Genomic DNA, 10,747 nt, shown 5'->3' with positions numbered 1-10,747 from the left:
TTGCATTAGTGTTACATTTGTATTAATTATTGTTTATGTGTTGTTGGATGAAAATACTTAATATGTTGGTGTTGATTGAGTAATGTTTATGTTGTTGTTATGTGATAATCTTTTCCTCTTGTTTTCATCCTTAGTTATTGAAGTGTATTCTCACTTCTTCTATTTGAATGTTTACTTTACACGGACATCTTGCAGATACTCAAGAATAGCATTGTTGAAGTAAGTGGAAGGTAGTTCTTGGAGTGACTTCGATTAGTTTGTCGTTTTATTAGTAGGGTTTTGCTTTGATCATGTAACATTGGACTAGGAATGTTTGCTTTCACTTATTTTATTTTGTTGAAGTTACTATTTATCTTTTATTGAGATCTCAAAGTTGTTGTGAGTTGAATAATATAACTTCTTTTGTTGCGTTATGAAGGTTGAGGTTTATGAGACTAAATGTAATGAGTTGCAATATTGTGTTTATTTGATTTAATAATGATTCTGATGCGATGATACCCTAAGTGAAGGTGAACATGCGGTGACATGTTTTAAATTGTTATGCTATAACTCGTGTAATGGAGTATACTATGTTTGATTGTGCGTAACACTCTGAATGGTTGTGTTTTGTTTAATTATTCCATATTAAATTATATGTGGGGTTTAGGGTATTACAAATGATACCTTAACTCGGGGTGCTCGAAATTTTTTAGGACACATGGTGGAGGTGAATATGTCTCAAAGGATTTTAGCCTATTTTTTGACCAAGAGCAAAATAATTCACGAAGTAGTTCCACCATACTCCCCTCAACAAAATGGAATTGTTGAAAGAAAGAATATGACAATAATGAATATGGTAAGAAACATGTTGAAAAGGAAAGCACTTTCTAAAATAATTGTGGGGAGAAATTGTGTCCACTACCACATACCTGTTGAATAGGTGTCCAACTAAGAAGATAGAAACATCACTCTCGAAGAATCTTGGTCATGAAAAAAACCTAATATGAATCATTTGAAGGTGTTAGGATTAGTTGCTTATAGATGTGTCCTGATTAGCTGAGAAGAAAACTTGACGATAAACCAGGCCAAATGATACTTGTAGGGTATCATTCAACTGGTGGATGCAAGCTCTATGATCCTATCAATAATTCCATAGTGCTTAGTAGATATGTGATAGTTAATGAATTGAATGAGTGGAATTGGGACAAGACTCAAAGAAGAGATATAATCAGAGTTATATTTTATGAGTTAAAGGCAACCGAAGAAGCTCAAGTTGAAGAAAATATGAGGATGTTAACAAGGTCAAAATTCATTGTTACCTGACTACAAGATTGTGAATTATTCCCTAATAATGAGGTAACTGATAATGTAGACCTTGTACATTTTGTAGTTATTGTTGAATCTGAGCATGTGAAAACAAAAGAAGATAGGAGTGACCTAACGAAGGAATTTGAGATGACAAATCTTGGCAACATTGAAAATTTCCTTGGCATTGAGTTTTTGAAGACTGACAAAGGACAATTTAAGCATCAAAAGCGGTGTGCAATTGGAATTCAGAAGAAATTTAAAATGGAACAATGTAATGTTGCCATAACACCTGCAAATCCAAGGCTGAAACGTTCAAAAGAAGATAATAAAAAAACATTTGATCCAACACAATATAGAATACTATTTTGATCATTAAGGTATTTGTGCAACACAAGACCATATCTAACATGAAGTGTGGGAATTGTGAGTTGGTTTAGGGAGAAACAAAAAATGTCACACGTAGCAGTAGTTAAAAGAATCTTGGGGTACATCAAAGGATCAATTGATTATGGCATATTGTTTCCAACACTTGACAAGGGAATACGCTACAAATTACTTGGATACAATGACTCTAATTGTTTTGGTGACAAAGATGATAGGAAAATAATTGAAGGGTGCATCTTTTTGTATGCAGAAGCACCAATCTTTTGGTGCTCAAAGAAGGAACCAGTTGTAGCGCTATCATCCTGTGAAGCTAAGTACATTGCAACAATTTTGTGTGCCTGTCAAGTTGTGTGATTGATGAATTTAATACATGAATTGAGCAATGAAAGGTGTGTCATGGTGTAAGACCCTAATTTTGACCCTAAGATCCATCATGGCATCATATCATTTCTCATTGCATTTGCCTCAAGGATCATAGCATCTTGGCTCCTTACCCTTGGGTTGGGACTTGTGTGAGTTGGTTTAAGACCACCAAGCATGCTTGAATTGTATATTATTGCTTTTCTTATTTTGTTTACTAACCAAAAGCACAAAAATATGTCACTAACTTTGTTTGTTTTGAAGCTTGAGCAATCATGTGATCCAAGGCTCCTAAGAGGCTCCTATGCTCAATGAAGTGGCCAGATGAAAGTGAAAGCAAGCATGAAAATCCATTCATTCATCAAGATTTGAAGTTTGGCTTTGAGAAGTTGATCAGTCAATTCATCTAACTATTTTGAAATGCACTGAGACCTAACTTTTGATGTGTTTGTCAAATGAAGATGACCCCAAGAGAAAAAATGTTCTTAAGAACCATATGAACACCTTTCATGTTCATAAAATTTTCATTTGAAACTTGGAAGGTCATCATTCATTTCAAAACATTATAGGTCATTTTGAATGAAACCCTAATTTTGGGTCAACTTCCCAAGGACCTAACTCCTTCATTTTTCATGATTTTGAGGTGGGACCAAGCGCATTGGAAATTTTAAGATGTCTAATTCAAATGTTATGTTGGACAAAATTTCATAATCCTAAAAGAAACACATGTGATAATACAAAACATTATAGGTCACTTTGGACCAAAGTCATTGAAATATGAAAAAGTCCAACTTCACGTGCCCATAACTTTCTCATAAAAAATCCAAATGATGCAAAATTTTAAGTCCAAATTGATTGTATTGAAAAGATCTACAACTTTGATGTTGGAGATTTTTTCAATTGAGGCTTGCATCTTTGAAACAGAAGGGCTTGAAGTTGGTCCATTTTGGCAAAATTTCCATATACATGTTTTGTACCTTGAACTTCATGGACAGTTTTCAATATTTTCCCAACTCCAAATGGATTTTTGTTCAACATAACATTTGTTCCTTATGTCAAGACCTTTCCAACCATTACCCACATGCCTATGTTTCAATTTTGCAAATGGAGTTTTCGAAGAGGTGAAGTTTTGTGATCATTTATGGAAACCATGTTGAATCTTTGTGCACAAGCTAATACAATGAAATCTGCACGTCCAAACCATCTCACATTCATCTCAGCTTGCATTTGCAATGGATTTTGGGCCTCCCATGCGCCTGTACAGGCCCATGCATGGAGGACCCAACTTCACATGCACACGAGTTTCTTCATGCCTAGCATCAGCCTTGCCTATAAATAGAATGCTTCATTCACTTCAAACTTCAACCTAAAGGCGCCTGAAATTCTGCAGAAGTGAAATCCTAACCCTCACTCAAAGGAATTTTGATTTTTCTCTCAATTTTTCAAGGTCAATTTTCAACTTCATTGGTTGATCTTTGAACTTCAATTCCTTAGCCTTGCTTCCTTGCTACCTCAAGAACAAGCTGCACTGAATATTTGGATCAGATCGTGCCATTGAAAGCTGCTCTTCAAAGGTTTTCCCTCCAACTATTTTCCTTCGAATCTCCTTGGATATTGATCATTTTTTGTGTTGGTTGGTACCTCTGAAGTCCTCATGTGAGAGGCAATTGATTTGTGCATTTAATTTTGTGAATTGAGCAAATTCAGTTTGAACACCTTGTTTTTCCATCTCAGATTTCTCCTCCTATGAGAGTCTTGAGCAAAAACTAAGGGCACAAGGGTGATGTACATCACCCCAGCTTTCGAATGATGTATGGATCGTGCATTATGGTAGAGGTTGAGAAACCTGCAACTCTGGCCGGAACAAAGAGTCTCACCGGAGAAGACGGTGGTTTCCACCACCGTCCCCACGTGGATGAGTTCCTGGCCCTTGGATCTTGGTTTCCAGACCTAATCTTAGCCATGCATTGTTATGACTTATTTTAATGTTGAGTGTTTCGCTGTTGACCAAGCCCTACCATATGCGAGCGCTTCTAGCTCCTTGGATCAGCCACGTCAATTAATGAGCGCTGATCCAAACGCTGTGGTTTTTTCCAAATTTTAATTTCTGTTTTAATTTTCTTTTATTCCAATTATTTTTAAAATTTCATAACTTCTTTATTTGGAATCACAAAAATATGGGACCAATTGCAAAAAAATTCTCTTGAATTCTAGTTTCTAAAAATGATTTTTAATTATTTTTGTGATTCCATTTAATATTTTTTGTGAATTATTTCTTTTTTGATTATTTTTAATTCATTTAAAATACTTTCCAATATTCAAAAATGCCAAAAATATTTTCTTAACATCTTTGAATGATGATGAATCTATGAAAAATATTCTCATCAATTTCTTAATTGATTTGAGATTTTAGTTCAATTATGTTATGTTTTCTTCATTTTTAATTGTTTACAATTAGTTTCTGTTTTAAAAAAATGATGAAATTTTTTGTCTAACCTTGTTTGACCATGTTGAACTTAGGATGATCCAATTGGACTTTTCCAAGTTGATTTGAATTGGATTTGAAGTTTGACCTTTATTTGTTTATTTTAATTCAAGTATTATTTTAATTCCAAAAATTACCAAAAATATTTTTATTGTTTCTTGACTTCTAAGCTTCATCTCACTTCTGTTTACCATTGATTGATATTGATTCCATTCATATTTGATCAATGTGTGTCGGCTATGTCATTTGAATTTCAATTATGTACATTCCATTTCTTCTTCTTCTTCTCCTTTTTTTTTCTTTTTGATCAATGAGTTAATGATTGGTGGTTAGCCTTGACATATGAGAAGCTTAACCTTCTTTGATCCAAATCAAATTCATCTTGATCAAAGATCAAGTGAATTGCTTTGCATTAGAGATAAGTTGCTTCTTGGTCAAGCAAAAAACCTAAATCCATACAAGATCATTCTTCTTTTCTTTTGGCATGGCAAGTTGTAGGAGCTTGACTTACTAGTCATGGTCTCTAACTTGTGTTTGTTTGCATATAGTTTTATTGACCGGCCTCAGATAGGTGTGACTACTATATTAGTCCACTTACGATTGCTTAACATAGCGCTAAATTGTCTTATGGCACACTAACACTAACTACTAATCACTAACTTTTAATTCAAGCATTTAATTCTTGCAATTTATTTTAATGCAATTTAATTTCTTGCTCATTAATTCATTTGTCTTTGCCCTTTGCTCACTTGAGCTCATGTTTATGTTAATGCAATTTGCCTTTGCTCACTTGAGCACATTATTGTGTATATACTATTGCCTTGTGTTTTGTTCTGTTTTTGTTTGTGTGAACCCAATGCAAATGGAGAAAGGACTTAGATCTAGAACCTTACCTATGCTAAATGGAGTTTCAAGAGCAACTACGCCTCATGCCTTTAGAATGCTATATATGTTGAAGAGCAACTAGGCCTTATGCCTTTAGAATGCTTAATCTTGAAGATGGATTTAAAGGACCCTAATTCTAAACTCACTCTTGTCCATTCTTTTATTTGTATTGTGGAACTTTTTGATTTGTTTGTTCTTGTGTGATAGGGATCCTAAACTTGAGCCAATTAGAAGAACCATTGTCATGGACATCCAAGATAAGAGATACAAAAGCCAATTGGAAGATTCCTAGGAGCTTGATTGATTATTTGCTTGATTGCTTGAGTCATTTGCTTATTGCTTGCTAATTCCAAAGGAAAGGGAGCAACTTGGATCATCTTTATGATCTCAAGAAGAGAACTCCAAGTGGTTTTATTTCTCTTCCATCATCTTTGCATGTTTAGGATCTAGCCCTTCTCTTCTTCTCTCCACTCTAACCCAAGCCAAACTTTTTGTGCAACATTAACATTGTTTTCAAAATTAGAAACCTAGGCACTATGCCTTTGATTTTTCAAACTCTTTTCATAACACTTATTTTGAATTGAATCTTAAGTCAACTTTGACCTTATTTTGTGAATACTTTTCATTTGTAAATACAACTCACTCAATTGTTTTTGTGGTTCCAATGACCATGTGTGTTAAAGCTTTTCATAAACATTAGCTATTAGGTTTGAGTTATCATAGAGGTTGATATAATACTCACCTGTATCCTTAGTGATGGACTATAAGTCTTCCATGCTTATTATAGGGTTAACCCCTCACTAGCATGTTGAAGCTTTCCTCACATGGTGGATTTGTGGTTTTAGGTTGAGTTTTCTCCCTTTGATAACAAAAGACCTTAAGGCTTTTGACCAATCAATTCACCAACTTATTTTGAGATTTTTACCCCGAACTACGAGGTTTTGATCCTACCTTTTTAAGATGGTACGTAGGCAATGAGTTTATCCATTCAAACACAAAATTGTAAATAAATTGTATATTCTTTTCTCATCTCCCCAATCATGTTTGCACAAATATCTTTTCACAAATACCAACCTACCTTACAACATTTGTAAAAAGGGCTCCCTTAGAGTACTAATGATGTTTTTGGTGCTTAAAACCTTCTCATTGCATAACCAACCCCCTTACCCAAATCTCTGACATTTTTATTAGTTTTTTATTTGATAAAACTTCTTGGGTTTTACTCGCTTTCTAACCTTTCCTTTGGATAAATAGAAGTGCGGTGGCGACTCGAATTGTATGATTTACTTTTGATTTAGTCAATAAATCTAAAGGTAACGAATACCCCGCTACACATGGTGACTTTGAAGATTGATAATATGGCAACTATAAATCTTATCAAACATCACATTGCACATATGAGAAGTAAGCACATAGAGATGATGTTTCACTACTTAAGAAAACAAGTAAGTGAAGGAAAATTAAAGTCGAAACATTGCAAACGTGAAGATCAAGAAAGGTGTAACAATTGAAGTATTCAAGAGATTTAAGAAACTAATGAGTTTATAGGCATTAGTAAACTTTAATTAAGGTGGTGTCCTATGAATTGTAATTCGAGTGTGGTTGTTGAAGGGTAATTTGCATAACAAATTAATTGGTTAGGTTAGTTAAGAGTTTTAGAATTTGATTTGTTATTTTTCTGATTTAGCAGTTAGTTATTCGGTGAAAAACTTGTAACAAACCATGATATATAACAATGTATCATTAATAATGTTACTAATGAGAGAAACTAATTTCCATCGAATTCATTCATTCTCTTATCTTCGTTCTCTCTCTCTCAAAGTGTATGAAAAAATTGATTATTGTTCTAACACACATGACATTTGTTAGGTGATCGTTGATTATTGTTTTAACACACATGACATTTGTTAGGTGATCGTGCCACATCATATATATGACACCCTAAATTTCTCGGTGAGCATCTCTTATGAGTTGCCTTTTATTTGAACTCCAGCCGACGAGAAATTGACAATTGACCATTTCAGAATAATCCATTAAATTTTTATAATTTATATAAATTTGGAATTGAAGTCTGACATTAAAAAGTTATTCCTATCAGCAACAAAAATACCAGTGCATGAATTATCACCATAGCTGCGATCAGCTATCGATATTTTTAAGTATATTGATAAGCACAATGCTCTTTCTCTTCCCATCCCTATGCATTATTTTCTTCGCTCTCAAATTTGATCAATTAACTTACTAAATATGAATGGAATACATCATTTTTTAATTATTATATAAAAAGTTTTGCATTGAGACTTGTTGGTCACTTTCACTTTCCTCGAAATATATATTTTTATTGTGAATTTGGAAACGTAAACAGTACCTTGACAGCTCTTGCTCCATACTTTATACTATATTCTTTAATTTATAATTCCGAAGCAATTATTTGTGCCTAATAAAGTTAACATGAAATTTTTTAACTTAATCGATGCATAGGATTAGGATTAAATAATATAAATTATTTCATTGTCAACTTCAATATGAGAGCAATGCACTAGGCCTATATATGCATCCGGAGCAACTTGTGACTTGGATCTCAATCGTGGCATAGGTGGTATTATGAGATATTTTATGTGTTTCTTTCTAGAAGGAAGACAGTTAAGAAAAGTATTCACAATAATATATTACACCACTAACTCCTAACAAAAAAATAGGTGGCGGGACCCTATTTTAACATACTTTTTAGCACCCTTATGATTGTGATCATTTTTCCACAAGTGTCGTTGTGGGGCAATATTTCTCATTAGCATTATTATGATCAAGGATATTAGGCTTATTGACCTAACAAAAATAGTTACCTCTATTTACGTCGCCAATGAGCTATCAAATTGATCATTTGTAAATAAGAAAAAATTAAAATAAAAGAGAAAATTATATTTTTATTAAAATACTTTTATCATGTATTAAAAATAATGAAAATAATAATAATAATTATTATATAGGATAAAATTGGACAAAATAAATTGAAAATTAAAATGGATTATTCATATTGAAACATCTTTTGTTCTGAATTAATCACCCCCCTTATGAGATAGAGGGAGTAATACTTTTTATATTATTTTATATTTTATTTATTTTTTATTTTACTTTTTTCTAATATATTTTTTTTTATAATAAAAAGTTTTCAAAATATGATGAGTTTTATTATTATTTAATAATATATGAATGGTTAAACACAATTATAATATCTATATAATTATTTATGTCTCAATAAATTTTTGATAAAAAATCAAATTAATTAAATCAATCCTAATCACATTTATTTGATTTAATTTAATTTAATTTTACATTTAAAAGTCATACAAATCAGATTGTATAAACAAATTGTATTGAATATTCCTTTTCTCTTTTAATTCGAATGACTTTTAACGTCAAAATCACGTCAGAATTTAAAGTGAATCACCTTTATAAATTTAATATTTCTTTTCAATTATCAACTCAATAAATCAGATTGAATAGCTTTACATGTAACTAATTTACGATTAATATCAAAGTACATTGAATAACGATGGATAACCCTAATTTAGGGCATGTGTCACATGTAACGTGTAAACCTAACTCTTTTCCATGTGCAATCAGATCCAGTTGTCTCTAAAGTTAAAAGAACACAATCTATATATTCTTCAAAATGAAAATGAAACTTGTCACCGACCATGTTGGTAAACAGCTGAATGTGCTTTAGTTTATTACAATTGCTATCTCTCATCTTCGTAAGGTTTGAAGATATACATCACAATTATCTTAACCTTCTCTTTTTTAATAAAATGGGAATTTTAATCCCATGTTGTTGGATAATTCCTTAATTAAATCTATTATATAAATTGCAGCATAAAATGGAAACAGAAAAATGTCATGAAAATCAGATTAAGGATTTGAAGACATAATAAAGCATGTGGTTAAAAATAAAGGAAAACTATATCCATCTCTTTTAAAATATAAATTACAGTTAAAATGTAAAAAAAAAAATCGGAAAAGACAATGATGTTCTAACTAACAAATGAGCTACATTGTCCCTGTTTAATATTGTTTTCTTATAATAGTAAAACTTAATTTTATTAAAAGTCAAATCAACGAGAATTACGGTTAATATTAGACAATTGAAATGAAACCTTATTTTTTTCCCGAAGAGAAAATACTACATAGTCATAAGAGGTTATACATGGATTGTTCATAAGTTAAGACACTATTAAACCAAAAATAACAATATTTCATCTAACAATCATGTCTCTTGCAAATAACATTAATGACAATACGGGAGTCAGAATCCACTATCTTTTTTCAAATCCAATAACGGGTGATTTCTTTGACTTGTGTATGCACAATTTGATTATCTTTGTTCTTAATATTGCACAACCTTCTCGAGTATTCACAAAATAAAAGATGACTAAAGATAGTGTTTGAATAGATGTTAGACTCATTAGCTATCTCAGTCACTATGAAATGTCAATAGACACAAATCTCTTTTGAGGCATTTTGTCAAACACCAAGAGTGCAACCTTAATCCCTAAAAGACAAAAACACATAAATGAAATTCAATAGCTTTATTAGAATAAGTAATTCCATATTGTAGAACAACCATGACGGTTTCGATAGTGGCCGGAAGATTGTAAGTGAAGGAAAAGGTTGGGGGAAAAGCATCCACCATGGTTAAGTTTTGAGCCATTGTTAGCTTGTCTCCTAATAAAGTTTATCCTCAAGTTTTGTAATAACAATAATAGTCTTATAAATATATTAAATAGCATCAAATTTAGTATGAGAATTGAGATTACCAGCGACACCGTCTACAACTTGGAATATAAATTGATATCTATAGAGATGGATAGTATGATATTTGTGTCCGTTCCATTGGATAAATATGATATTCATATCTGTGTCATATATGTGTGAATATCCGTTAAACTGGTAATCTGCGTGCTTTACGGTACTCGCGGATATTTAAAGATATCCATAAAAAAATTAATTTAAAAAAAAATATTTTCAACTTCTTTTAAATACACTAAAAATTATTATCACATAACTTTCATACAATTTACTCTCAGTTTAAGAACAAAATTTCATACATTAATATTTCTTTTTCACCTCAACATAATAACATCCAAACATAATATCCATAGATTTCATTTTTAACCAAAATATATGAAAAATATTGTGATTGTGGACAGCGAGGGAGTAGGAAGGAAGACAATTAGACGGAGGAAGGAAGATACTAGTTGGTTAGATGATGGAACTGTGAATTTTAGAATAGAGAAGAAACTTAAATATGAAATCAACAAATAAATTTTTTATAGAATATGAAAGATT

The sequence above is a fragment of the Lathyrus oleraceus genome, chromosome 2, assembly GCF_024323335.1.
Source record: "Lathyrus oleraceus cultivar Zhongwan6 chromosome 2, CAAS_Psat_ZW6_1.0, whole genome shotgun sequence".
Taxonomy (NCBI): Eukaryota; Viridiplantae; Streptophyta; class Magnoliopsida; order Fabales; family Fabaceae; genus Lathyrus; species Lathyrus oleraceus.
This window is presented reverse-complemented; position numbering follows the sequence as displayed.